This window comes from Plodia interpunctella, chromosome 20, assembly GCF_027563975.2.
Source record: "Plodia interpunctella isolate USDA-ARS_2022_Savannah chromosome 20, ilPloInte3.2, whole genome shotgun sequence".
Taxonomy (NCBI): domain Eukaryota; kingdom Metazoa; phylum Arthropoda; class Insecta; order Lepidoptera; family Pyralidae; genus Plodia; species Plodia interpunctella.
In genome coordinates this window covers 5,386,369-5,413,351 of record NC_071313.1, presented here as the reverse complement: position 1 = coordinate 5,413,351, position 26,983 = coordinate 5,386,369, and the positions used below count along the sequence as shown (strand labels likewise).

General features: G+C 34.7%; 1 protein-coding gene and 2 long non-coding RNA genes across 4 annotated transcripts in view; 2 read left to right on the top strand and 1 right to left on the bottom strand.

Moving 5' to 3' along the window:
* LOC135309923 (uncharacterized) overlaps window positions 1–11,025 on the top strand; it is a 35,850-nt gene extending 24,825 nt beyond the window's left edge. The window contains exon 4 of the long non-coding RNA XR_010370184.1: window positions 10,754–11,025. This is a non-coding gene — a long non-coding RNA (uncharacterized LOC135309923). The remainder of the gene's footprint in view (window positions 1–10,753) is intronic.
* On the bottom strand, window positions 2,749–20,094 carry LOC128678793 (uncharacterized). Its single transcript, XR_008405684.1, has 4 exons — window positions 19,913–20,094; window positions 19,230–19,443; window positions 6,576–6,749; window positions 2,749–3,147 (listed from the first exon to the last, which is right to left on the bottom strand). It is a non-coding gene; the product is annotated as an uncharacterized LOC128678793 (long non-coding RNA).
* Window positions 20,095–26,222: 6,128 nt separating this feature from the next.
* The window catches only part of LOC128678769 (carbonic anhydrase-related protein 10), a 49,411-nt gene continuing 48,650 nt past the window's right edge, over window positions 26,223–26,983 (top strand). Inside the window, exon 1 of one of the 2 annotated variants that reach the window (XM_053760557.2) lies at window positions 26,223–26,242. The gene's annotated coding sequence lies outside the window, so the exon portion shown is untranslated. Of the gene's footprint in view, window positions 26,247–26,983 lie in introns of both variants that reach the window. The other variant, XM_053760556.2, reaches the window with a different exon arrangement.

Below are 26,983 nucleotides of genomic sequence, written 5' to 3'. Positions count from 1 at the left end.
GTTTCTTTTTCAGTTTTATTTTTTTTTACAAAATTGAAGCTGTGGTGGACGGGCGGGCGGCATGAGATCAAAAGTTGTTAGGATTTACAATTACTAATGTACAACAATAATATTAGTAATTGTAAATAATACGATATTTCGTACATATTATGTATAGCTATGTTCTTTGCATAAAACATCTCAATGTTTTTTTCTATGTCCGCGAAGCCTTCGTCCATCAAAGAAACACCAACTTCAGTTAATCATCAGCAGTTTTAATATCGAAATCATTTAGATGATAGGTTTTTGGTCACCCATCCCGTTGGATGGATATGGATGTGGTCGTTGACCCACCATTGCGACAGTGACTTCATCGTAGACCACGAGAGCGCACGAAACACCGCGCCGTCGAGCTCTATTCAGGTATAATGTTTCTTCTTTTTCATAGTAAGAAGACTCTGGCGTTCACATAGTGAGAATGTACCTTATTTTCTAACTTTTACTGTAAAAACAACTATAATACGCAGTAATATACTAGCACAGAAGCTGCAGCAAATAATGACGTACTTTAAAATAAATTTAACTATTTCCTAATAAAAAAAATCCAACTCCAAAATAAACAAGTAAAATATAAAAAAAAAGTTGTGTTCTCCTCGTTCTATTCAATTTGCTCCTTTTGAATTAATTTCGCTGCGAGTAGCATTAACCAAATGTATTCATAAGGCGAGCTTTGGAAAAATATTATTCACTGGAAAAATTTCCTTCAATACTCGTAAGTTAAATGTGCACAAGCGAGATCATTTTGACGTAGCAATTTCAAAATCTATTTTATTTTTATTTTGGCTCTGACATTGACCTGGCTTAGTCTTTGCAGAGAGAGTAAACCTAAGAAGTGTTTTTTACACGTAATAATAGCGACGCGCTCTGGCCTTGCGCGTGCAATAAACCTGCATCTTGAATCACTATATCTATTTAAAAGCACCGGCATCAAAATCCGTTGCATAGTTTTAAAGATCGACTTGACTTCGACTTCGGTGGCGCAGTGGTAAAGTGCTTGCCTCTGAACCGAGAGGTCCCGAGTTCGATTCCCGGTCGGGCCATGATGGAAAATGATCTTTTTCTGATTGGCCCGGGTCTTGAATGTTAATCTATATATATGTATTTGTTATAAAATATAGTATCGTTGAGTTAGTATCCCATAACACAAGTCTCAAACTTATTTTTGGGGCTAGCTCAATCTGTGTGATTTGTCCTAATATATTATTTACAATAAAGATAGAAGCATACATAGGGATAGACAGACAGCGGGAAGCGACACATTTATATACACTTTCTGACGAAGCGTGTGACACTTATGTAAACTATTCTATAAAGCATTAAACAGTTTTAAGATTAAATTAACCATAACAAAAAAAGATATTATAACCTTAAAACTAATTTTACCACCAGCTCACAAGTGCAAGAGTAGAAGAAGCAGCGCAACAAATTCCACTGCAGCATTTACTCCTATAAAAGTTTAAAAAGTTTTTCATTACGCCTGTGAAAATGTTCAAAAGAAAAAAATACTCAATCAAAAATATTTAGCAAAGGATATTTCCTTATCACCAGACATTATATATTATGGTGAAGTTTATAGAAATAGATAAAATCTCTCCCAGTTTATATTAAATCTGAAATCAGAAGCGATACATCATTGGATCGACCTCTGAACCTACCCCATACTTCAGCCGACCGATCTATCAAACCATACACAGTTTGCGCATTAATATGAGCAAAATAATACCAAGATATCTCCCCGGGGCGGTTTCTGAACGGAATTTCATTAAGGCAGACATTTTATGAAATCATTTTAATCTTTATTTTTAAATATTTCACCATCGATATTTAAATAACAATAGATAAAGCGTTCAAAATGATTACGCGTTATAAACATTTTACTATACCAAATGTGTACACCTAATTTTAGCCGGTTAGACCTAGGTACAGCCGGCCTCTGCCTTGGTTACAACTAGGTGGTAGTCTACTAATGTTCAGTTAGACGTAGAGTTTAGCCTTAATCATACCGGCAGTTGCCGCATTTCGGGGGTTTAGCCGCAACATATGTGCTTTGTGTCGAATGTTGTATGTACTGTTGGTGTACAGTCTGCCATAGAGAAATCTGACCCCCCGCGATTTGAACACCATATCTTAGGGGGTCAGATTTCTCTGTGGCAGACTGTACCTTAATAAATAAATAAACATACATAAAACGTTTCACGACACATGAGACTGAAGAAAATGGCCTATAAATTATATACTGCCCAGGAAAATCATAGGCACGTCAAATTTCCTCTTTTGTACCCTAAGTAAGTACATAATATAGAGCAATTTAAAAATAAGAAATTAAAAACAAAATTCTTTATTTTTGGATGTGGCCATAGATTAACAAAATCAAAATTCGAAATTCAAATTGAACATCGTAATTTTTCCGTGCCTATTTTCATGATTGCAGATAAAATCGATTCGACCATTTTACATGATCAAATTGATCAACTCGACCCTACCCCACTGCCATAACACAAGAATTTCGAGAAAGAAAACGAATTGAAACGCGATGATTAACCAGCGGCGTTTTATTCGTTTTATATTCATGCCGGCGTTCCCTGAATGTATTCATAGGCCCCTCCGAAAGTTGCTGGAAAAATCTGGTTTGTTCCCATTGTGACTGGTTTTGAGCTCTAATAGCAGCGCCTATACCTGTAGGTCCACTTCTTGTGTAAATCAGAAAATTGTATAGAGAACAAATTTGAATGTCTATCTATACCGCTTCCCTTGATGTCAGGTAGCTAAAAAGATTTTTTTAAGAATTGGACAGAAATGACGAGTTCCTGCAAAACAATTATTCTACTTTCCTGTTTGCTATTTTGAATATTTGGTCTATTTTACCAAACCAAGTAATCAGAATTAAAGGAACTGTCACAATAACTAACTAAATGGGTTCTAACTGTAACTTAGAGGAAGCAGGAGGAACACACTCTAGATTCGACAAATTCCCCGTCATTTGGTATTTTCCGCCTTTTTGACGGATTTCGGCAGCTCTGCTCGGCTAATCTGTTGATATTGATACAGTCTGTGCGTTTTAACACTTCCGTGTCAACTTTGGACCTCGATTATTGTTTCCATCTCTGTCTGTAAAGCAAGAAATATACTATGAAGAAATGAATAACGTAGCGAATTTCACGTATATTGCTGGCGTTTTCATTATTATACAAATTACGCAATGTATATAGATTCGCGTCCATAAACTATGATGAAGTACTAGCAATTGACGGTGTCTTCTCCGCGGTATATATAAAGGTAGCTAGTGTTTTCCTAATATAAGGTCAAGTCTATTCCTGAATCAGTTCTGAATTTTCTGGTATTAGTAATTTAATCTGTGGTAATTTATTATTAGCTTACGAAGAAGGTTATATACTTATATGACATTTTTAATAATGATGTAAATTCGTCCTCCTAATTTTTAATATATGTATAAGACCTATATTTGTTAATTGACGTCCTTGGAGAAAAGGCGGCGGTGAAGTTTGTTGCGCCGCTTCTTCTTCACCTGCACTTTGGAAGCCGGCAGTAGACTTAGTTTAAGTAATTTTTTTGACGTCAATAAGTGATGTATATCATCCTAAATTGAATAAAGAATTTTGAATTTGAATTTGAATATAAAAAATACCTACAATCAGTTTCACATTCGAAATACGAGTATCACTTACCTCAGTAAATTTAAAATAAGAATTGTTATTTTAAAATTACTGAGGTAGGTAGGTAAATATTTTTCCCCGTATTTTTCTGTTCATCTATGGTTTTAAAAATATTCTTCACTCCGACCTATTAAAAAATCGAATGCACCACGCTATCTATCATCGGGCGGCGCAACCGTAATTCTCAATCCCTATTATTCCCCATCCGTATATCCCGGCAAATCAGCAAAGTGGCTCTGGCAGCTCTTCTAAATCATTTATAAGAACGTCGTCGACGTAGAATTTTTCTTGTCTTAAGTAAATAAAAATCCAATCAGTCGCAAATCCAATTTTCATTCCGTCGCAGTCGGATTCGCCCGGGATTGCTTCAAGCTCATTTTTTACCTTTTTTTAGACGTTTTCACACTATTTCGCTGGTGTTTCTTTGGGACAGTAGGCGCTCTGGTTATTGGATTCTTTATAGGTTAGGATGAGCGTTCGTGGATTTCGTTCGATCAGTAGTTTTGCTATGCAGATTGATTGAAAAGTTAATCGAAATTTTAATTAGGTTTTAATTAGATTTGTTACCAAATGAATTAATTTATTATTGATTCCTTTGAAAGTAGAAGAGATTTGTTCCATTAGAAATTATTAAAGTAAGATTCTTACCGTTCCTACACCCAGCAGTGGGTCACAAGATCCGAGGGAGAACGTAAAACAAGAAACATTTTTTTCTATATATCTATTGAAATTGTGTACCTTAAATTATGTATAACGTACTTATATAAGTACATTAATCTCCAGTAAATGAAAGTCGGTATTTTATTCTCACCTGTTAATAAAAAGCCTTTCGTTATTCTTATAAGAAAATATTTTTATTCTTTACACTGAGATGGTTTCCCTACATCTTCCACCATTATAGTGCACACCCGTCGTCGCCATACAGGACGAATCTATTCCTGGAGCTGGACCCAAAGGCCCGAAGTTTCAGAAATTTCAATTGATCGCCGAACTTGTGTCGAATAGGTATTGAGACCATAGATGCTAAGACCATAGAAGAACAGAATAATAAAAAATGATATACAGGGCGATCGAAATACGAGGAAATGTAAGACAGCTCGTAAAGAGATGAGGAATTAACGATTTCCTCAGCTTTTTACTAGCTGTCTTGAAGAGTTTTTTTAGAAACTGGTGGTTAAACACGGCATAGGTTATCCAATCTCCGCTTTGCAGACGACATTGTCCTGTTCTATCAGGCGGGCGAGTTTAAAATTTCTCCCATCACAAAAAGTGCACAACGCCGCGTCGCTAAATAAAGTTTTCACTTCAATAAAGTTGAGCGATGATTGAACTCTGATTGACTTGATGTAGCTATTTAGTAATTTCGGTAAATACATCGTTTGTCACTCATCTATAATATCAATCGAAAAAGCACACTTTAAAGGATTAACGTCTATCTAAAATGTACTTTATTATAAACTACATAGAGGTCTTGAAAAAAATGCTCATAGATGTAATCGCGGGCTCATATCAAATAATTTATTTGCTTAAATAGGATAGGTATACAATATCCACATAATAGTTTAGACTCGCGATGAAGACTGAATTCATGACCAATAGCACCAAACATTACATCGGCTGGCACTGCAGTATGTCGAGGAATACCTTTCAATAAATAAACATCGATGTATACAATATGCTAAATAGTGATCTAGCCGAAGTACAGCCATGGCACATACACTAAATCTCTGTGGTAAGAGCACGGTAGATATGTACCTCTCAATATATATATAAATAATCCGTTAACAAGCGTTCTTCTAGACCGTACAAACTCTATGGAAACTACTAGTGTGGCCGGCGGGACGCGACGTCGCTCGCAAAATTTAATAATTCAAACTGTCTGTATGTTCATTACAAGTTGCTGCACAACTCTAAACATACCTTATTGCTTTTCAACTCCATTGTATTCGTACCTTCACGGGGAAATGTGGCCAGTACTACTTTTGATTTTGGAATTTTATTCCTGGCAAACTGAATGTACCTATTTATGAAAAAAGTGCGTATAGCGCCAGACGTTGCATTCACACATGTACGTCACGCCTATAAAAGTATAAAGATCTTATCGTATATATTCAACTGCGGCTCTAGTGTGTATTTGTATATATTGATATACATGTCTTTCATGGCTTTTAGAAGTGCGTAGTTGGAATTTGAATTGTGTTACTGACTTACACTAACCTTCAGGAGTAACATAGGCTACTTTTTTATTATGGTTTGAACCCGAGCGAAGCCGGAGCGTGCCGCTAGTATTTATTATATTTAAAAATCCTCCTATTTTATTATTTGCATTGTATTCTACAAAATAAAAGGAAGTAAAAGTCAAAACCGCAATTTCTATGCAGTATTAAAATATCGATTACCATTATATTCTCGATTCAGCAGGCCAATCCGATTTACATCAAAACTGGCCGCATATGATAGTGATTGTCCGTTCTATCGGAGAATCGATTGTTATTCAAATATACTCGGAATAGTGTGAAACATATTATAATGGACACTCGATTCGCTCACGGAAAATATATATTTATACCTATATGTACTAAGAAAGTATGTAAGTTAATAAAGAGAAGATTCTTTATTTTTTTAATTTTGTATCAACAGCTGTTTAATAAGACCTTATTACAGATACATTTTCGGGAAATAGATAAAGAAATTTCGCAAAGAATAAAAAAAAAGCGCATTTAATGTTCTCTGCGCGCTACCGAGCGAAAAAAAATAAAGTTCTAATTTCAAAATTCTGCCAGCAAGACCAAATAAATATCTACTTTTTGAAAGAAAAATCGCGCACAATCAAATTAAATAAAGACGCGGGATATAACCTACTTGTTTGTGTGTCTATTCCATCACAACCTAAACGTCGCGCCTTCTGTGGAATCCATTAAGGGATATTTATGGAGTGGCCCGCAAAATATTTATCTGTGTCGATAATGCTGGCCAGCAGGAAATGAAGCGCGGCTGATCGACTTCACAAAGTGTTTTTGTTGGGCCGCAGTCACACTGAAAAAAGAAAAAAATATTTCTGGTCTGAAAATTCGGCGTAGAAAAAATTGAAAAAAGAAAGATTGTTTTTCTTTTTTAGAATCACAAGCGTGCTATTTTCTTTATATGTTATAAAACACTCCTCTGCCGCGTCTGTCTGTTCGCGAGAAACTTAAAAACTACTGCACGAATTTTCATGCTGTTTTCACCAATAGATAGTATGATTCCCGAGGAAGGTTTTGTTGTATATTTTGTGTCTAACCCGATAGAAATCGGGACGGGAGGCTAGTAAAAGTACCTATATAGTAATGGCAGGTATTCAGCACTTACCTTCTTTAACTCATAATATTTAGTTTGATTCAACTGTCCACTAGGGTGGAGTGAAACAAATGAAAAAAAAAAAAATTTGTTTTTTAAATCTCCTGTGTCATTAGTCATTGATCCTATAGGAAAGCTTTACTCATTCATAAAATTAGTAGTCTACGACATTGTTTTCAGGTGGCGCACTGCGAAGAAAAATATTTAAATTTTTGAATTTTTACTTCTTGCGTATACCCCCGAATTTAAATTATTTGAGTTATATTTGACAATCTAAATCTGTTTTCACCTATAGTAAAGTCTTGCAATAGCACATATAATATTATTTCTTATTCAAATATCAGTAGTATTGGTTAATAGTTTGATGAACACCAAGTGATTTTACCGAAAAAATTCAAGGAAAACGCGATCACAAAATTCCAAAATGCCTAAAACACGAAAAGATTTGCGGTGTCCTTTGTTTGGCGATCCTTGTATCCTAAGTGGTATTATGTTGCCAACATATTGTGATGTTATTAAATATTACTTGTGGATAAGAAACGATATGATTGAGCGAAATAATGGAAAAGATCCTTCTGTCAAAGAAATATGTGAAAAAATAGCTACTGACATCAAAGACATTTGGTATAAAGCATCAATTCCTATAATCAGCCATCAACAAATAGTTACTAGATTGATTACTTATTACAATAAATATAAAAGTTGTAAAAAATTGCGAAGTGAACCAAAAAAGCACGCATTCTATGAAGATTCCCTCAAAAAGCTGTTTGATATTGCAATATGTAAATGTTTGTCAAGAGTTGTATGCAAATGTACAACGAAAGTGCCTGTTGCTGAAGAAGATTTTTTGAACGACCAACGGAATGATCGCAAAATGTATATTGGTTCGGTGGATAAAGTGATGACAAATACTATGCGGAGAAGCGAAAGCAGGAAAAGGAAATATGAAGAATTTGTGAAAAAATCCATTTCTACCCCAAGTACATCATCATCAATCCCAGCGTTAGTTTACACATCTGGCAGTTCCTCTACTGATTCAACAGATGAAGAAAATTACGAGACTTGTAGGCTAGAAACGCAAAAACGAGTCAGTAAAGAAACTCAACAGATGAGAAGGAAATTGCAACATCTTGCAACCGCTTGTGATAGGACGGGAGTGTCTGATCGATCTGCAGCATTTATTGTAAATTCAGCACTGTTAGATTTGAATGTTATTAGTACTGAAAACTCTGCACAAGTTATAGACCGAAGTAAAATCCGGCGGGAGCGACAAAAAGCACGAAAAGATTTGCAATGTTTTGGTAGTTCAAAGTCTATAACAGCAGTTTATTTTGATGGTCGTAAAGACAAGACATTAGTCGTGAATAAAATAAGCACTGTATCGCATAGAAAGACTATCGTAGAAGAGCATATTTCCATCATATCAGAGCCCAATTCTGAATATCTAGGTCATATTTCTGTTGATTCTGGGACAGCAGCAAAAATCGAGAAGAATATTCTTGAATTTCTTGAAAAAAAGTATGAATTTCGTTCGTCTTTGGTAGTGATAGGATGCGATGGCACTGCTGTTAATACAGGAAACAAAAATGGCATAATTGCTATATTAGAAAAACACCTGAATCGACCTTTGCAATGGTTTGTATGTTTGTTACATTGTAACGAACTGCCACTTCGCCATTTGTTTTCCAATCTCGACGGCGGGACAAAAGGCCCTAACACTTTTGCTGGCAGCATAGGAAAAATGCTCGAGAAGTGTCTTGACTACAAAGTGGAGGCATTTGAACCTATCTCCTCGCAATTGCCTGAAATAGACACTAATTTGCTAAGTACTGACCAAAAATATCTATACCAAATGTGTTCTGCAATTTCAGCTGGTACGGTCTCACCAAGTTTAGCAAATAAAGATCCTGGGAAGCTAGCACATTCCAGGTGGTTGACTTGCGCGAATAGAATTCTCCGTGTTTATGTTGGAACAGACAAACCTACGAAAAATCTGACTGAGCTAGCTACTTTTATTATGAATGTGTATGCACCAACTTGGTTTGACATCAAGACAAAACCATCTTGCAAATATGGCCCGATTCATTTATATAATATGGTCAAAAGATGTCTTTATTTAAGAGATGAGCTGAAAAACATAGTTCTGAAGACTATACAACGAAATGCCTTCTTCGCCCACCCTGAAAATATATTGTTAACAATGTTACAAGACGAAGCGGCGCATATTAGAGAATTGGCACTTCGGAGAGTTTTAAAGGCCAAAAAAGAACTTAAAGGAAAGAAAGTCCGCGAATTCCACCTTCCACAACTTAGAGTCGAAGCATGTAATTATTATGATTTGATTGATTGGGCGTCAGAGAAGGTAACAGAGCCTCCATTGTTAATGAAATATAGCGAAACAGAAATTTCAAGCATACTTCAAGATTCTGCAGGCGAGAATTGGCTACAAATTGAAAAATATCCTTGCCACACGCAAGCAGTTGAAAGGTGCGTAAAGCTGGTTACAGAAGCTTCGTTAGCTGTCTGTGGACCGGAAGCAAGAGATGGTTTCATACGTACCAGAATAAAATCCAGACAAGACATGCCTTATTTTGAAACCAAATCTCAGTTTTTTAACCAGAAAGAAGATGATGTGGCTCCTTAAAGATTATGAAATATTGGTTCAAAATACGTTATTTTTTAGAGTTCCTAGTTAGTTTATTAATTCCAGTTAAAAATTTTGCACATTTAGTTTATAAATTTTCTTTAATAAATACCTCTTTGAAATCCTAATTAGCTTTTTTTTTCAAAACTTCAATGTCAATGCGCCACCTCAAAGCATTTCTTAATCCAGCTGAAATTTTACACTAATACTTCTTTAACTATAGGTCATCGATTTATTATACAGGAACATCAAGATTAAAAAAAAAAAAAAATCACCCCACCCTACTGTCCACCTATCCTCCTAATTCAAAATTATTAAAAAAAAAAAACATTTTTCAGAAATATATTTCCTTAGCCATCCATAAGTAAGGCCTGCGCCGTACGAGTATCAAATTCTTATGCGATTTTTTTCAATGTAACCTTACCCTTAGTCGACATCTATTTATAAGAATTCGAATATTATGAATTTATGAGCTGTGTGACGCGGCAAAGAATTTTATGTACCAATTGATTTATGATTTTTCTTTCGACATTATGTTTGGTCACAGATTATGTAATAATTCCAGTACTTTTGCTAAAATCATTAACTCTATGGTACACTTGTAGCTTAACCTAAAGGTTTTGAGTTCAATTTCAGGCAGTTCAGACTTAAAACATCCTCCTCGTTCGATTCCCGATCATTTCTCAGTGAAGATAAAAATAATAAATTGATTTATATATAAATAAAAGTATTAAGAAAAAATAATAAGTATATTTTCGTTTGTTTCAAGACCTATGGAAAACAACGGAGCACATCGAAGCGGCACGATGCAACGTAGCAATAAATGCCTGGCCATAAATACCTATATCTCAGTATAAGTTAATACGAATAGTTATTTCTTATACGAAATACCTAAAGAAATATATATATTTTTTTTTAAACCTATATTGCGTGCTCACGGTAACCGTTTAACAAAATATTTGCTTGAAATTGACAAATTCAGGGTCTTTTTGGCAATGATGCTTATCAGAAAAATATTGTGAATCTGTGCATTTGAATAATATCCGCTCTCTGTTCGCAGGAAATGAAGACTGGTATCGCGCGCGGTGAACGCTCAGGCTTGTCGTCCACTAATGTAGACATTATCTTTTGTTTCACTCATACAAGAAAGATAAACTGTATAAGTGAGTTTCTTTCAGCATTTCCTCTCGGCAATGGTCGTTCCGAAATGTCAGTAGTTTGTTTGAGAAATATTATTTAATTTAAAATTTTGATATGATAAAGTGCCTCTGAAAAGTCTAGTTTCTGCTTAATTACTTTGACTTTATCTTTGAAACGCTTATTATTAATACATGCTGGGACAGGAGATTATTAAACGCCCTGCTGATCACGGGATAAAATAATAAGTGAAATTTTATTTTAATTTTTCTAAGAAAAATTCACGCGGGCGAAGCCGCGGGATAAAGCTAGTAAGTATTTTTATTTCAAGTGACTTTTCTTTATTGTAATGTACTGTATTCGAATGAATGAAAGAAAGAGAAGAAAGGAGAATACTCATTTCTATTACATAAATAATAAAACAAAACGATACTTTCATTAAACAAACATTTAGAACTAAAAACGCGTGGCCTAAACTTGCCAAACAAAAAATATAGCTGAAAAAGAAATTCCGCCATTTTAAAAGTCGGGCAAAAAGAATAACAAGAAATCTCTCAGTGTGCACACATGCATCCAAAGCAGATAAGGGTACGTCAAACGCACTTGCAGAAAAAAAAACAATTGACGCTATTACGCTATTCTACTCTTTTAAAATGCGTTTTGTTATGTCTACTGTCTTTTTTGTTTTCTTTATTTAAATAAAACCAGCCAAGAATAACGTTCTGAATTTGAAATTGCTGTAGCTGTATATTTAAATTAGGAAAAATTACCAAAAGAACTGTCTACTTGACTGTGTGAATAACAAAACGAAGTAAATTAATGTATTTAAATAACTAAATTAAATTCATAAATGTCACTTTTATTGAACAGTTTTATTAATTGTGAATTTTATTTTGTTTTGTTCATATTATAATATATTACGAATTTAGGAATGCCTATTATACTCCAAAAATGTGAAGTCTTAAGACAATCTGTTAATAATAATTTCTTTATTTCGGACATAATCCATAATATTAGTAACAATGTTATTAAGACTTTGTTAGTAACTTATTTAAATTAATCTGATCTAAATCTTATTTAATTAAGTACTGATTTTTTTATTTTTCGTTAAATGTCTCTGTTACACAAACACCGTAGGTATATTTTTTTGTTTTTGACATTAGAAAAATGTAGCCGATTTGACTATATATTCGTAGAAAGCCAGTTAAAGCCAACCATTTAAATATATCATTACGGATATCAGGTTAGATATGACATTTTTTACTTTTCAGGAAATCAGAATCAGTGTTTTTAAATTTGAATTCAAAAACAAAAGACAAATGAAAGAAAAATATCGCCTGATCTATATCATTTTCCTCAAATGCAGTTCCTCAAATTTTTTATGGAACGGCTTTTTTGCAATTTCGGGGTTGCTCCCATACGATAATTTATTCAGTATCATACTGAGCATGTAGAATGTTTAAAAAAATCACCTGTATTTCATACTGTGTACAAAATGTCACATGACGAAGTAAAATACAATCGACACTAATCGGTACAGTGTGCAATGGCGGCGTTTCAAAGTACCTACAAATCAGTGAGTCCTATTGACTAGAGATGGATTATGGCCGATTGTTCCGGTCGGCTACTATTCATGCGGATTTTGGACGAAAATTTGACAATGTGCATTTCAGGATGTTTATTATGAACTTACTGAATCGCACAATTATGAAAACAGTATTGTTACTCAAAGTTGTTTAGGAAGCGAGTCCAAATAGGTACTTAGAGAGTTTTGACCATTTTGTACATTTCACGATAATTTTTTTTTCGAATTAATAAACTCTACTAATTGATAATTATTGTAAATCGAAAGTGTAGATAACTCAATATCTACTAGAGAGATAACGAATTTATAATCAGGAGTAACTAGCACATAGGGCTAACTAGCATATATATCCCAAAATTTCCATATAATTAGTATTTGTAACAATTTCTTCTTTGAGGCCATATCCTTTCAATAACGTTGCAAATGAACACAAATATATCATATTTAAAACGCTTATAAAATTATAATATCAATTTTCTTTTTAAAATAACGGTGTTCCATTTTCGAAAAAAGAACGATTTGATTAAAACATGCCAGTTCTTTTAGTCCGAATTAAGTGGTTAGTCCAAAAACTCGAAGTAATCAGCGTAAAATATACACGCAATATCCAGTGAGCGCGGCTAACCGACCAAATTTATAGAGTACACGGTATCCAATTTTTAACCGATCCCTCTACTTGAAATATGCGCGCTTGTACCAGGAAATTGAATGCTAAAATGTACGTAAAATAGCCGGGTAATATTGCTCTTAAATTGCGCAAAGTAGGCTCCTTTCAAGCAGGGAATATAGCATTTTTGTGGTATACTGATTAGCATATACTTTCTTTGGGTCGTGTGAGAAGATTTTTCATCTAAAAGATTAAGTGCACTAAAGTTTTTAAATTAATTTATGATATATATTGAACTTATTATTTATTGCAAGAACCTTTAACCCTTGCTAACTATCAAGTAAGTTAAGCAACCTTAGATGATGGGCTGTCACTAATAGTTAAGCTAAAACTCTAGAAACCTTGACATAATTTCAGTCCAGATTTAAATTATCATATACTAGCCGCGCCCGGGGCTTCGCTGCCGTGGGAATTTCGGGGTAAAAAGTATCATATGTGTTATTCAAGGTTATATTCTACCTGTGTACCAACTTTCATAACAATCGGTCCAGTAGATTTTGCGTGAAAGAGTAACAAACATACATTCTCACAAACTTTCGCATTTATAATATTAGTTGGATTTGTTATACAGATGTATATTCTGTATCCTTGCTTGTCCTACTATGTAGGCTTTATTTAGAAACTTGCATTCAAGGTACACGAACTCGGCTGGAACCCAATTTAAACTTTAACGGCACAACGACTATATATTGTATTATTGTATTATAACTAATTTACATTATTTACAGTTACAATGCAATACTTATACATACTGACAGACTTCGCATTTATAATATTAGTAAGCATATAATTATAACCTTAGGGATATAACTATATAACGTTAATACATATATGATTAGGACATAACTATATAAATTTTCTATATTCTAGCTTATTTCAATTAAAAATTGCAATCGGAAAATTGAAAAAAAAACGAACGAAGAGCTGACGGTTTCCAAACGGCTGATACATTTTCCAAACATAGCTAAGAACGAACACTAAAAGTGTGATGCCACGGACAGACATACACAGACAAGTTAAACTTATGACTCCTTTAATCGTACAAAATGGCTGTGAATTTAAATTTTAGAACATGTTAAATTAAAAAAAAAAGAAACTCCATGATGGCGCAGGATAGAATAACGTACTGGCCACTAACAATTTCGTACAACAACATAAATCGTAAAAAGTAACAAATAAAAAAAAGAACACAAGGTCTTGAACATAAGAAAAGTGTACCAAACGAGAGAGAAAATTGTACTAGAATGAAGTGATTTTCTAAGAGCCCCGCAAACTGACCGTCTGGTAGGAATCAGACACTATAATGAACGTCGACTAGTTAGAAACCCTACCCCTAGTTCGGCGAGTAATTGATTAAATATTAGCGGCTCGTCCCGACTTTGCTCAGGTAAAATCATAATAAATTATACCACTAAACCTTCTTTTTGAATTACTTTTTTATTAAAAATACTCGCATCAAAATCCTTTACATAGTTTTAAAGATCTAAGCATACGTAGGGAAATAGGGACAGAGAGCGGGAAGCGACTTTGTTTTATACTATGTAGTGATAGTGATATTTTTCTATGGTGACTATTAATAACACTTGTACTGTAAGTTTGAACTGTAACTAATAGAAATGTCGTGTCAGTAAGTTAATTGGTTAGAAATAACAATAAACAGCAGAAAACTTCTTCATTCATATTACAGCGTACACAATTTTATAGTTTTAATTCGCATTCAAGAAATCTCCCACGTATGAGCGTTTTTTCGGGTTCTTCCTCAGCCGTTAAATGTCGTACAGAGCTCATTGTCCGCTATTTTATTAAAGCAATATTATTAATTAATTACTTATTGAAGACACATAAAATCGGTATGTTTATTAATCGGTACGTATTTACTTGTGTCGATTCTTTAGGTATTTAATTCTTACAAACAAAAGCGGATCGCGTAACAGAAGTATTTATTTTTCCTTGTAAAGGGTGGCAAGGATTTCTTCCACAACCGAATTTTAGGTGCGTCATAGATTATGTATTCAAATAGAAAAGTTCAAATACCACTATCTTGAAAAGAAAAATCATTCTGTGTCTATTTATCACAGATATACTTATTCGAGTCATCATGTAATTTAACAGCGTGGTTTTTGTAAGGAAAATTAAAGGGAAATACGTTCAGGTAGACCGGGAAATTATTATTTAAGTCAACTGAAAGAGAAGACAGGCGTCGGTATAAAAATAGTAAAAATATACTATATAATGAATAAAATCGAATCAATAATAGTCATTTAGCAAACTTTAGTATATAGGTACTTCAGACAGCATATAATACACATAATCTAACGAATGAAAGGTAAAATATGTGCACTTTCCATAGATTTATTTATTAGCCGTATTATGCCTCCCTATTCCTTATTTTGTGTCTTCTATTTTTTTTAATCTTTGCCTCCCCTCGGGCAGAGCAATTACTTGAAGGAACTCTAAACCGCGCTTAGACGTTTTTCACCGTTTGTACGGAATCCGAGACGCACTCTGCTAATTGGTACAGTCAACTACACACCAAGCCACCCTACCGCCTCTGTGCATTAGTGATAGAGGTGAATTTGCATTGAATTCGAGTAGGTCGATTTGTTGGTTATTGTAAGTTTCTCTTTGAACAGATCTAATATCGGAAACTGTTTGCAATTATGTTTTGTTCGTAATTATTGTTCAGAATAGGGTTTAGGTGGTTATTCCGATGTAAAGTTAAGTAAAGTAGCGTAATGATTATTTATATGTCAAGTAGAGAATGTAGCTAAGAAGCGGACCCTGGTCTCCGATAGTTTACGGCTGAGGTTCTTCCTCAGCCGTAGACACAACCTAGAACATGCTCAGATAAGTAACAGATATTTTTCGTGTGAAGTAAAAAGGTACTTACTACAAATACAAAAATGAAAGAAAACATCTTAAGTACACAGGTTAGTTTTTAGTATACTTCTAGATGGCGGTAGATAGTCGTAAAAGTCGTGACAGATAACTAAGCGACTTAAATAAAATCTAATACCAGCGTTAGCCATTCACTCGATAAGAATTAAGTAATATTAGAATTTTTTTTTTTAATTAGAAACCTTTATGTAATATTGTAATGGTATTATTCAAAATTTTTTTACACTTACTCAACGTAGCCTTTGTCTACAATGGTAACATAATAACATGTAGAACTAAACCAAAATCTTCCAGAAAGCCGGGCCCGAACCGGAAGTGACGTCACGGCGATGCACTGACCCCCCCCTAACCGGAACTCCGCTAAAAGCCTTCGTCTGCATTTGTCTAGCGGTTTCGCGTAGTTTAAAATCGATAGTTTATGTGTACGAAATACATTTAGTGTCTGTGAAATATAAAAACTGGGTAACTGGTATATTGGGTTTGAGAGATACTTTAGTTAAAAATACTGCCAGAGTACTATTCTCTAATGAAAATATTATATGTCGGCGAAAGACGGAAAGAGATGAAATAATTCGGCTCAATTGGCATGCTCTCTATAGCTCGGTGGTTAAGAGCACTGTCCCGAATAGACCGGGGCGCGGGTTCAATTCCCGCTCGATTCCCGAATGTTTTCATGTCATTGTTATTTTGAGATAGTTTTACGACCAACCAAAGATGGTGGCTTCGGATAAATATATTTTGAAGTTGTTTTTGATAAGGAAATTAACTGTTCGACATTCAAATTGACTGATTAGATTGTCTTATTTTCATGAATTGCGTAAAGAAGTGACAATCAAACTCATTGACAGTAGGATTCGAACACACGAGCGTCTTAAGATGGCGTTATCGGTTCACTAAACGTCACATTTTATCGATTTCTTTTAATTTGTAGCGAAAAATAAAAAATAACACAGGAGATTAGTTTTCCTTTATATAAAATGAAAGTCACAATTTACGACAAGGATTCCAGTGGCCATCGTTGACTTCATAGAAAATTATAATACTTTCTAATAAAATCTTCTGTTTAGAACTTTCTAATATAAGTATTAATATATTTCACACGAAGAAAGATAATGAATATTTTTCCACATAACCATAGTTTGAAATCATTCAAAAATATACTACAGATGCTAAAAATACTTTTGTCGAAAACACGCCGAGAGCCTCGCGTCCATCGACGCGGAAGTGACGACTGTCAATAACAAACTTCTATTGATTTTCTGTTTTCAGCGAATGGTAATTTAGAAGTTTAAAAATGTAAACTAATATTGTAAGGCAAGAGTGGGGCAGAATAGGAAAGAGTGGAAAATTTCAGTATCTGTGGTCCAAAATCATATTTGAGTCGCTAAGTTAGTTAATAATAAGTAATATTATAAAGTTGGATTACCTCTGGTATCTTCTGAATACCGGCTTGATGTATATAGTATGTGGTGGTCAAATTTTAATATTTTTTTGCAGTGTTTATTTAAAAAATATTAAAATATATTAAAAAATACATAATCACTAACGAAATCTAATAATGCCAAATTAAACATACCTAAAGCCAATCTAAACATAAGAAATACAATTTGTAAATTTTATTGACTATTAAAACACAAAATTAGGTTCTATAAAATTGTATAAATTAGGGTGAAAATATTTTCAACAACGATTTCATTGCATCGAAGAAAGATTTAGCTATCAAACTGAACGGACAGACATACGAGTAAATTCAGCTGATTATCGCTTAACAAATGAGCAGCTTGCGTGAGAACCATATTGCGTTGCACCTGTGCATAAATTGCGCAATCACTTTAACGATAAACGTTATTATTACAAGAGGTACCCTAGACTCTAACATGTATGTGCCGTGTGTTTGGCCTAGATACGACCACTCCATATGCTTCTGTATGTACGACTAAGAGACACATAACTTAGGCAATGTTTCTCTAATAGTTACCAAGGCATAGTTTCCTCGTATGACATCCACGTGTGTGTATGGAGTGAGCTTACTCTAGGGCGGAACTACACGCTATGTATGTATCCATACTAATATAGTTAATGACCCGAGGTCATACAGAAACCGCGGGCTCAGCGACAGGCAACATCTAACTGTTCTGATGCTATGCTACTATGAATGCTGCAATATACATTGCGATTATTTGCTACGCCACTACGAACTACGCTACGAAATTTGTTACACTACTATGATTTGTGCTAAGAGTTAAGAGAAGAAAAAACTAAAAAAATGGGTACACTCCGGGAGTGCCGGCAGAAATGAAAACTTGAATATTAACGTTGTGCATTTTTGGCGTCTTACGAACTTTCGATCGGGTCACGTGTCCTGACGGAGTTTAACATTTTTTACCCATCACAAAGAAACAGCGCCGCGCCGCTAAAGAAGTCACTTCAAAAATATAATCATCACCTACGACCCCTAGATGAAACAGACAGTCGCTCCAATTAAACTGTCGTCAAATATCTCCGTCTCAAAGCCATAACTAAATATTTGTTGATAACAAGACAGGTATTGCAGACAAGTTTGAGATGCATAATTAAATTATACATTCAAGACCGCTTTGAGGAACACTGGGACGTATTTCCCACTGAGTTAATTCAAATTCGTATTGTCTGTCAATTGCTTAAAGTGTCTAGATTTCCAGAATTTCGATATTAGACTAAATAGATAGACTAGATTCGGTTCCTAGAATTGTATGAATAAATAGGAAAGTGAAGATACAAACAAATACTGATACTCTATCTCTTCTTTATCTATTAAAGACCTCACTATCGCGTTACGTAAACGCAGCACGTTGCCCATCCGTTGTTTTACATTGACGTATGTCGAAGCACTGCTATTGTGGCATAAGATAAAACTCGGTATTAGCTAATGCCAGACACGGTACTTGTTTTAAAATCTGAAATTGATTTGGATGATCTGGTCTGAAATCTGACCTAATTTAGGCTCCAGTTCACCTCCTAACATAACTTAAAGTATGTATATTAATATACAATAACTTAAAGTATGTATATAAAAATGTAATGATTTTTCTTTCAAAAAATAATAAAAATAATAAAAATAAGCGTTCCCAAGAAAAGGGTCTTGACAGAGTGATACCTATGTATCACTCTGTCAACTTTTGTCTTTTAAGTTACGAAACCCTAAAAACAGATAAAAAATAACACCATGTCGTAATAATACTAGAAAAAAATGACACGTCACTGACTTACACGGCTGTAACAAACTCCAGGGCTTCCCAAACTGATGTCGGCCACTTGTCGGGAGCGGCCCGTCGTTTGTCATCTTTGAATTTTTTATGGCGGTTACCTCGACTCACTTTTTCCGGATTTAGTTAGGTACAGTCAGCAGCTCATCGACATCATTGTAAATTCATCCGTATTATTGCGGCATAAAGATCCACGCTCGGTAATTTGATGTGTGGTACTATACATTGAAACAAAAGAAAATGGAAAGAAACGAATGAATGAAAAATTGTTTATTCAAGTAACCAAGACTCACAAATTTGTTTAAATTGTATAATGTAATTTGTTAACAACTTTAATTATATACTAACATAGCTTAAGTATACTACTTAAGCTATGTTAGTATGTAATTAAAGTATGTAATTAATAAGATTAAAATTCAAATAAAAGTAACAATTATTGTGTAGACCATTCCTGCACCATTCCTCCAGAATTTTGCCTTTGAGGAAAAAAACCTAAAATTTTACCTACTTTGATGAAATGTCTGCAACTCGGGTATGACGATACGAATTTGATTAAATATATAGGTTGCTTTTCATTTCAAAATTCCCACGACAGGACAAAGCTACAGCTAGTTCCAATACAATACATTATTATTTAAATCAAAGTTAGTAGTTTTGTTAGTCATGTCTTCAACAGTGAATTCTTACCAAATCTTATTAAGATTTCACTTTAAGTGCGGAATCGATATCGCGCCAAAAATTAAAGGTCCCGTGGGGAATTCGCGCTTATCAAATCACGGTTAAATTCAGTCAATTTTAAGAAATATTTTCACTGACACATTTCGTAAAATTCTCAAAATTTTATACAAAGCACGCAGCCGGCTCGTTAGTTAGACACATGTAAAAGTGTAATTTGCCTTTAAGATGTGCAACAATTCTTCGCAGTAACACCACCGTAGTTAGATCTTCGGGTCCTTCGACTATGTATTAAATTCGCAAGGCTACATCACTAATTCATCTTGGTTTTGCTTTATTTTCAAGATTCCGATGTAAACAAGGAACTCTTAAGTTTCGTCATGTCTGTCCGTTCGTCATGGGCTTAGCTCAGAAACTATTGCTAGAAAACTGTAGTTTGGCACATTGATCAAACACAATAACCGAAGAAAAAAACATCTTTTTTGTCTTCTCCCTTCACCTTCCCTACACCTGGGATTTACCGCTGAAGATCGGCTGAACTTAGGTCTAGCCAAGTGGAACCGGCTGCACCTAGATTTAGCCGGATAAACCTAGGTGTAGCCGCACTTCGGGGTTTTGCCGTGACATATACATTTTTATAGCCTGTATTATGTGTCCCACTGCTGGGAAAAGGCCTCCCTATTTGTCTTCCAAGCTTGATCTATTTGAACATATACATATTATCATCATCATTTCAGCCTCTTTGTGCCCACAGCTGAGCATAGACCTCTCCGCGTACGCCACCCTCCTCTGTCCTGTGCCTCTCTCATCCATGTACAACCTGCGACTTTCATTAAATTGTTGCCGCCCATCTCATAGGAGGTCGCCCGACACCTCTCTCGCCGGTCCTAGGCCACCATTCAGTCAGCAATTTGCTCCACCTATATCATATACATAAATAAATATTAGAATATCCCTACTCAGCCTCCAGGGCTCCGATGTGGCTGGTTACATTATAAATAATGATGCGAGAGTAGAATGCGGCCATTCGTCATGCCGTAAACGATTCGCTCATTATGAATACATAAAAACTGATTTATTTTTTAGTGTTTTGTTGTTGTACAATATTCACGTATTGCATACAAGGTTGGGGCATAATGATGTAACATTATTGGAATGTATTAGGATACATTTTGTTTTTAAACACAAAGGCACGTTAAATATATAAAAAAAAGTTAAATATACTTTACGCTAAGCATGTTTAAACTTTAAGCATGTTTGGTCTCTTTCTGCCAACGGCAAATATTATGGATGGTGACAAAACATATTTTAGCTTATATAATATGCTTTAATTTTTTTATGATAAACGGTGTAATTAATTTGTCCGATGGACACAAACACAGACAAAATCAGAGATTATATTTGAAAGTCTTTAATTTTAAAAACTTTATAGTCTATGACCTGATCTAACTAAATTATTTTTTCCACGATCACGTTTTGTATTTATAAAACTGGATCGAAAAATTCCTAGAGCCACTAAGAATGTCTCAAAATATACCAATATTGCCAATGAGTCTGCGATACGCGAACGGCAATTAAAATTCAGACGCACGCCTCGTTACACTGAAGAATTAAGAAGACGTGTTAATCTGACGCAAATCCTCATATTCGGGAATATTTAATCACGCAGTGTTAAAAGTTGAACGGCGAAGTATGTGAACATTCGACAGGCGGAGTTGGACGAGTCAATGCTAAGTTCAACTCATTGGTTCTACTGCACACGCTTCGACCATGGATATAGAAATACATATTTAAAGATATATTTTAATTTTAGTGTGGTAAATATAAAAATCTAAATAATTTACGTAGTAGTTAAAGTACAACGTACACAACAACAACGTAACACACGTATTCTTAAAAGTTTTCTCAACTCAAGTTTCACATTCAAGTTTGTTACTTTTTCACACAAAATCTACTGGACTGGATTGTTTTGAAATTTTGTACACGGGTAGAATATGACCTGGAATCATACACAGGGTACTTTTTATCCCAAAATTCCCACCAGAGCTTAGCACTGGGGCGCAGGTAGTTGAGTAATAAAAATCAGGATATGGCTTGATACTGTTGTGTTAGTGTCGCTTCTAGTGCAAATCATCAATGGCACAACTGAAGCTAGTTCAATAGGTATCGCGAACTGAGACATGTGCCGAAGACCGAGCGTTCCCGGACGATACAAATTGGGAGCCCTAACTTTGTGGACAGTTGGCGTTCACCGAACTTCCAATGATTGTGAATGGGAATTTTGTTTAGGGCATTTCTCCTGGACGATGTTTTAATTAGGTACTTAATTCCCAACAAGTCAAAAATAATTTTATATGGGCAGCATTAAACCATATAATTTATTAAATGCAAATTCCTCGTGAAATACAGATTTCGAGTCTAACCAACTAACGCTTCATTTCCCTACAAATTAGTTTAAGTCAATCAGTGTAACCAAATTTTCTTAAGGCGTACTCAACTCAAAGCAAATTATGCTAAGTATCAGCCACAACATTCTCGTTTTCGACAATACATTTAGCATTTGAAACAGAGTTGTAACGGAATAAATGGTTGCGAGGCACGTTCTCCCGCTTCGCACGCTTCTCACGAACTGATTTGAATTTAGAATTTTCTCGCTCGGGTGGCGCCGGTGTTGCTGTTTAGTTTTTCAAAGAATATTGAATTCATATTTCAAAAGTGTTTCGAATTTTAAACTTGGTTTGGTATTCACGAGTTTATAGCTTTTTTATTATTTTATCTTATTATAAAAATAATAGCCAGAAAACTGGCTGGTTAGAAATGAGATTCTTATCTATGATTATGAAAAAAATGTACCATGTACCATGTAAAATGGCGTGCTTTGCATTTTTATGCGCAGGTTAAAGTTAACGTCAAAGTTGATTGGACTGGTACTGTTTTCACTGAGTTTAGACAGTATGCAGTCAGAACGAGCGATTACCATATCAGTAATTACCTTCTTAAAACAACGAAATTATTATCAAAATGTGAGTAATATTCAAAACTTCATCCGCCAAACATTTCTTCAAAACAAATTCAGCCAATTTGTGAGACCTGCGCCAACTTGTTCGCTAATTGAATTGGAGTCGAACTCGAGACTCCGAGGTGCAGTCGTCGCCCACGGCGTCACCCGGGGAAACTTCTAGAAAAATTCCCGACTAGTTTGTTTCAATGTAACTTAATAAAAACTTCGCATCGGAAGTTAGGAATTAACTTGGAGAAAACATTGGCCCATGTCGGGGAAAGTTATTGCTGTCCCGTTTTATGACAGAATGACTAGTAACTTTTTGTGGGTCTATTTATGTGATTTATTATTTGTGTTTATTTAAATATTTTTCTTTATTACCTATTTTTATGTTGGTCTGGTAGATAATGAAACACTTAAAGTGTGCCAGGAGTTTGTAAAAGTCAATCAAGGGAAGTATAGGTTCTTCTTTCAAATCTTGACATGTCATAAAATGTATTAGATGCAAATGGATTATTTAAATATATAAATATTTTTTTATTTTATCTTTTTAAAGTTTTGTCTTAACTAGGAATATGTTTTGTCTTAACTATGTTGATTTCAGTTATAAATGTTGTTTAAGAAATATAAGCGCTTCCTTAATTAAACACAATGTTAGACCGATATTTTTCTTTACATATTACTTACAATAGACATGCTGTAGAAAGATTCAAAGTTATAAACATAGCTCGTATCATTTGTTCTAGAATTTCTAAACCATGAAAAGTAAACCACTATAGTTTATTTTCAATCGAATTTAAATACCAAATACCGAAATTTCCTTGCAAATCTCCAAGAGTCAAACAACGGGCGAATAAAAATACCAACGGTACTGTGCAGTCCGTTAATTTTTACTTCATTCTGACTTGACACTCGAAAACAGCCCTTAAAAATGGAAAGTTAAAGTTTAAATTCCTTTGCGAGGTTGCATGTTACTTGTTTCTTTATTAGCTTCGGGTTGAAGACCGAAGTCGAGGCATTAACATTCGGGTAATCTCCTTAGCATTTCTTAGTCAACAAACTCGGAAGATTAGAATGAGTTGGGAAGAAGAAAAAAGTTGTTTACCAATAAAGTCATTTTTGACTTTAATGGTAAACAAACTTTGCATTAAATGAAACAAAATCATGTCCGCGCAGTAAACATTTGAGGAGTTACCTCGATTACACTTCCTTTAGTCTATCGATAGTTGAAACTAAAGCAAGCAATGATATCGATGAACTATCGATATTTATGATTTAAAGACATTATTATGAATACAATGTAAACTCGATACATTATCGTTATGTCCCTTAGGGTGCGTTGCACCAGTTAACTTTGACCTTAATTTTAACTTGCGCAGAAAAAGGCAAAGTACGCCATTTTAATTCAACGATGGCGTCAGCAAAGTTAACGTCAAAATTAACCGATGCACTCCACTCTAAATCAACCGGATCTGGAGCGGACATATTCTAAGGCGGAACCTCACACCACAATTCTTTACGTAGAACGTACGTCTTTACGTTTTAAACGCAATACAAACAATAGCATTGTATCTGTAAAACTAGAATTGTAAAATTTTATGTACTGGCGAAGCGTTGAAGCTCGTTACAAAATCGAACCCCGACATTCACTTAACGACTGTTTAAAATCCCCCGAGCATTACAGCGGGACTTTTATCTTTCCTCACAGTTCTCATAGTCTAGGAGACAGGAGGCCATTTCCTTACTATATAACTTACTATATAACACGATTATTAATAACAAATAGAAAGTGCTTAAAACAACAACATGATTAAGTACTTATAACAATATTATTGATTTTAGGACTCACATACAGACCTGCACCATGCATCTATGGTTAGACTAAAAAATATATATAATATTTATTTTTACCAGTTGATCACACTATTGTTAATTATAATCTATTTATTTTGCTAACGGCATTTACATAAGTAATAATTACATTTTTTGTTTGTATAAAACTGATTATTTGGAACTTAACTTTGATTATAAATCATTACAATATAGGTTACTTACTTCATCAAACTTTAAAGCGATAGTCACTTGCAAACTTATTGACTTGTCAATAGATCTTTACATATTATAAAACAAAGTCCTCTGCCGCGTCTGCCTGTTTATTTGTCTGTCTGTTGGCGTTAAAATGAAAACGACTGCTCGGATTTAATGTGGTTTTCACTAATAGTTAGTGTGATTCCTGAAAAAGGTTTAAAGATTGACGAGAAAAAGTGCCTGTGAAGGTCTAATTTCTGAATAAATGATTTGAATTTGAATTTGAATTTGGTTTAGGTGTATAATTTATTGTTTTACCCGAGCGAAGTCGGGACGGGCGGCTAGTTAATATATAAATAAATCTCGCAACACCTAAACTGTATATAATTATTATATGCTGTATTGTAAATCACACAGATTGAGCTAGCCCCAAAGTAAGTTCGAGACTTGTGTTATGGGATATTAACACAACGATACTATATTTTTATAACAAATAAATATATAGATAAACATCGAAGTCCCGGGCCAATCAGAAAAAGTTCATTTTCCATGTTGACCTGACCGGGGATCGAACGCGGGACCTCCAGTGTAGCAGTCCGGCGTGATGACCATTAGGCCACGGAGGTCGTCAGAATTAATGAGAACAACAAGTAAGTAAAGAAAAAGCAATCTCGCTATACATCGAGGAAATGCTGCCAGCATTCTTGGTCTTGGTCGTCAATATGAGAGTCGTATATGAAATTTGTAAACTACCAAATGTAGCAAACTTTGAATTTCCATGACTAGCTCCAGGATTATTTAGTAGAATCGACTGTAGATGAATACATCAAACTCGCTTTAATCGCCGTGAAACCGCTGGCGGAGCCTTTGATACTGCTGTACTTTGAAGTTTTGAGTTTCAAATATTGGATGGACTATATTATGGGTAAGTTGCACCAATCAAGTAGTGTAGATGATTTTAAGTCTACGGAGTGTTAACTTTATTGTCATTTTAGCTCCTGTGTTGTCGGTAAAACAGCTCTATTATAAAATGGTACTCAAGACCGCAGTGACTCATAAATGTCACCTGTTTGACACCTGTGTTGACTATAAAACGAACGTGCGAGCGCTGTGATGACTCAGTCTTAGCTCTGGTGTCGTACGGTGCGGTCGTGTTCCTTTGTGTTTATAAGTGACGATTGATGTGTGGTTGATTGTGTTGGTTCGTTATTTCTCTGTGATTATAAGTGAAAGTGGCTGCGTGTGGCCAGTGAGAGAACACTGAGGTGTAAGCACAGACGAAGATCTGTGAATTTTCGTGAAGCGGCTGTATGGTCAGTAAGTTACTTTATATACATTCTTTTATGATTATGACTATCTGTCTGAGTAGACAGTTAAGAAAATAATGTGGTTAGTTCGTTAGCACGGTGCGCGGTGGGACGTCAACAATAGTTAGGAGACTGGTTGAGACATACAGTTTCGTATGAGGTGAGCCACAACAAAAGTTACTAAATTACCTAAAAGGACCTTCTACAGCCACGGCGAACCTTATGCCGAGTTGAATGACAGCAATTTCGTTGGGCGCCACCTCCATTACACCGAATTCTGTCGTGATTTTCAGCTTACATGCTCAGTCGATGACGCTGAACAACTTTTCGTATAGAAGCAGCTGATCCATACCTTTTCCACAAGTTACGTAGGTAATTAAATTTTGTATAGAATAGCTTACTTTTTTCGCGATTTCGGAGTTAGGTACTCCCATACTAAAAGTTGTTCAGAATCACTGCGCATGTAGATAAAATATTGCCAATGTACCTATAGTCACCCATAAAATAAAATCTAGCCACCGCAAATACCATATCTATACACAAACATAATAATAAAATCGGTTATTTCCCAATCAAACAATAAACTCGCATAATTTTATATCGTACCAGATCTACTTAAAAAAAGGCCCGCACTTTTTGAAATTCTATGAAGATATGCTTGGGATCTAGTGAACATTCCATAAGAATTGAATTAAATATCATTATCCATACGTATTCATACAAAGATGTATATATACAGTACAGGTA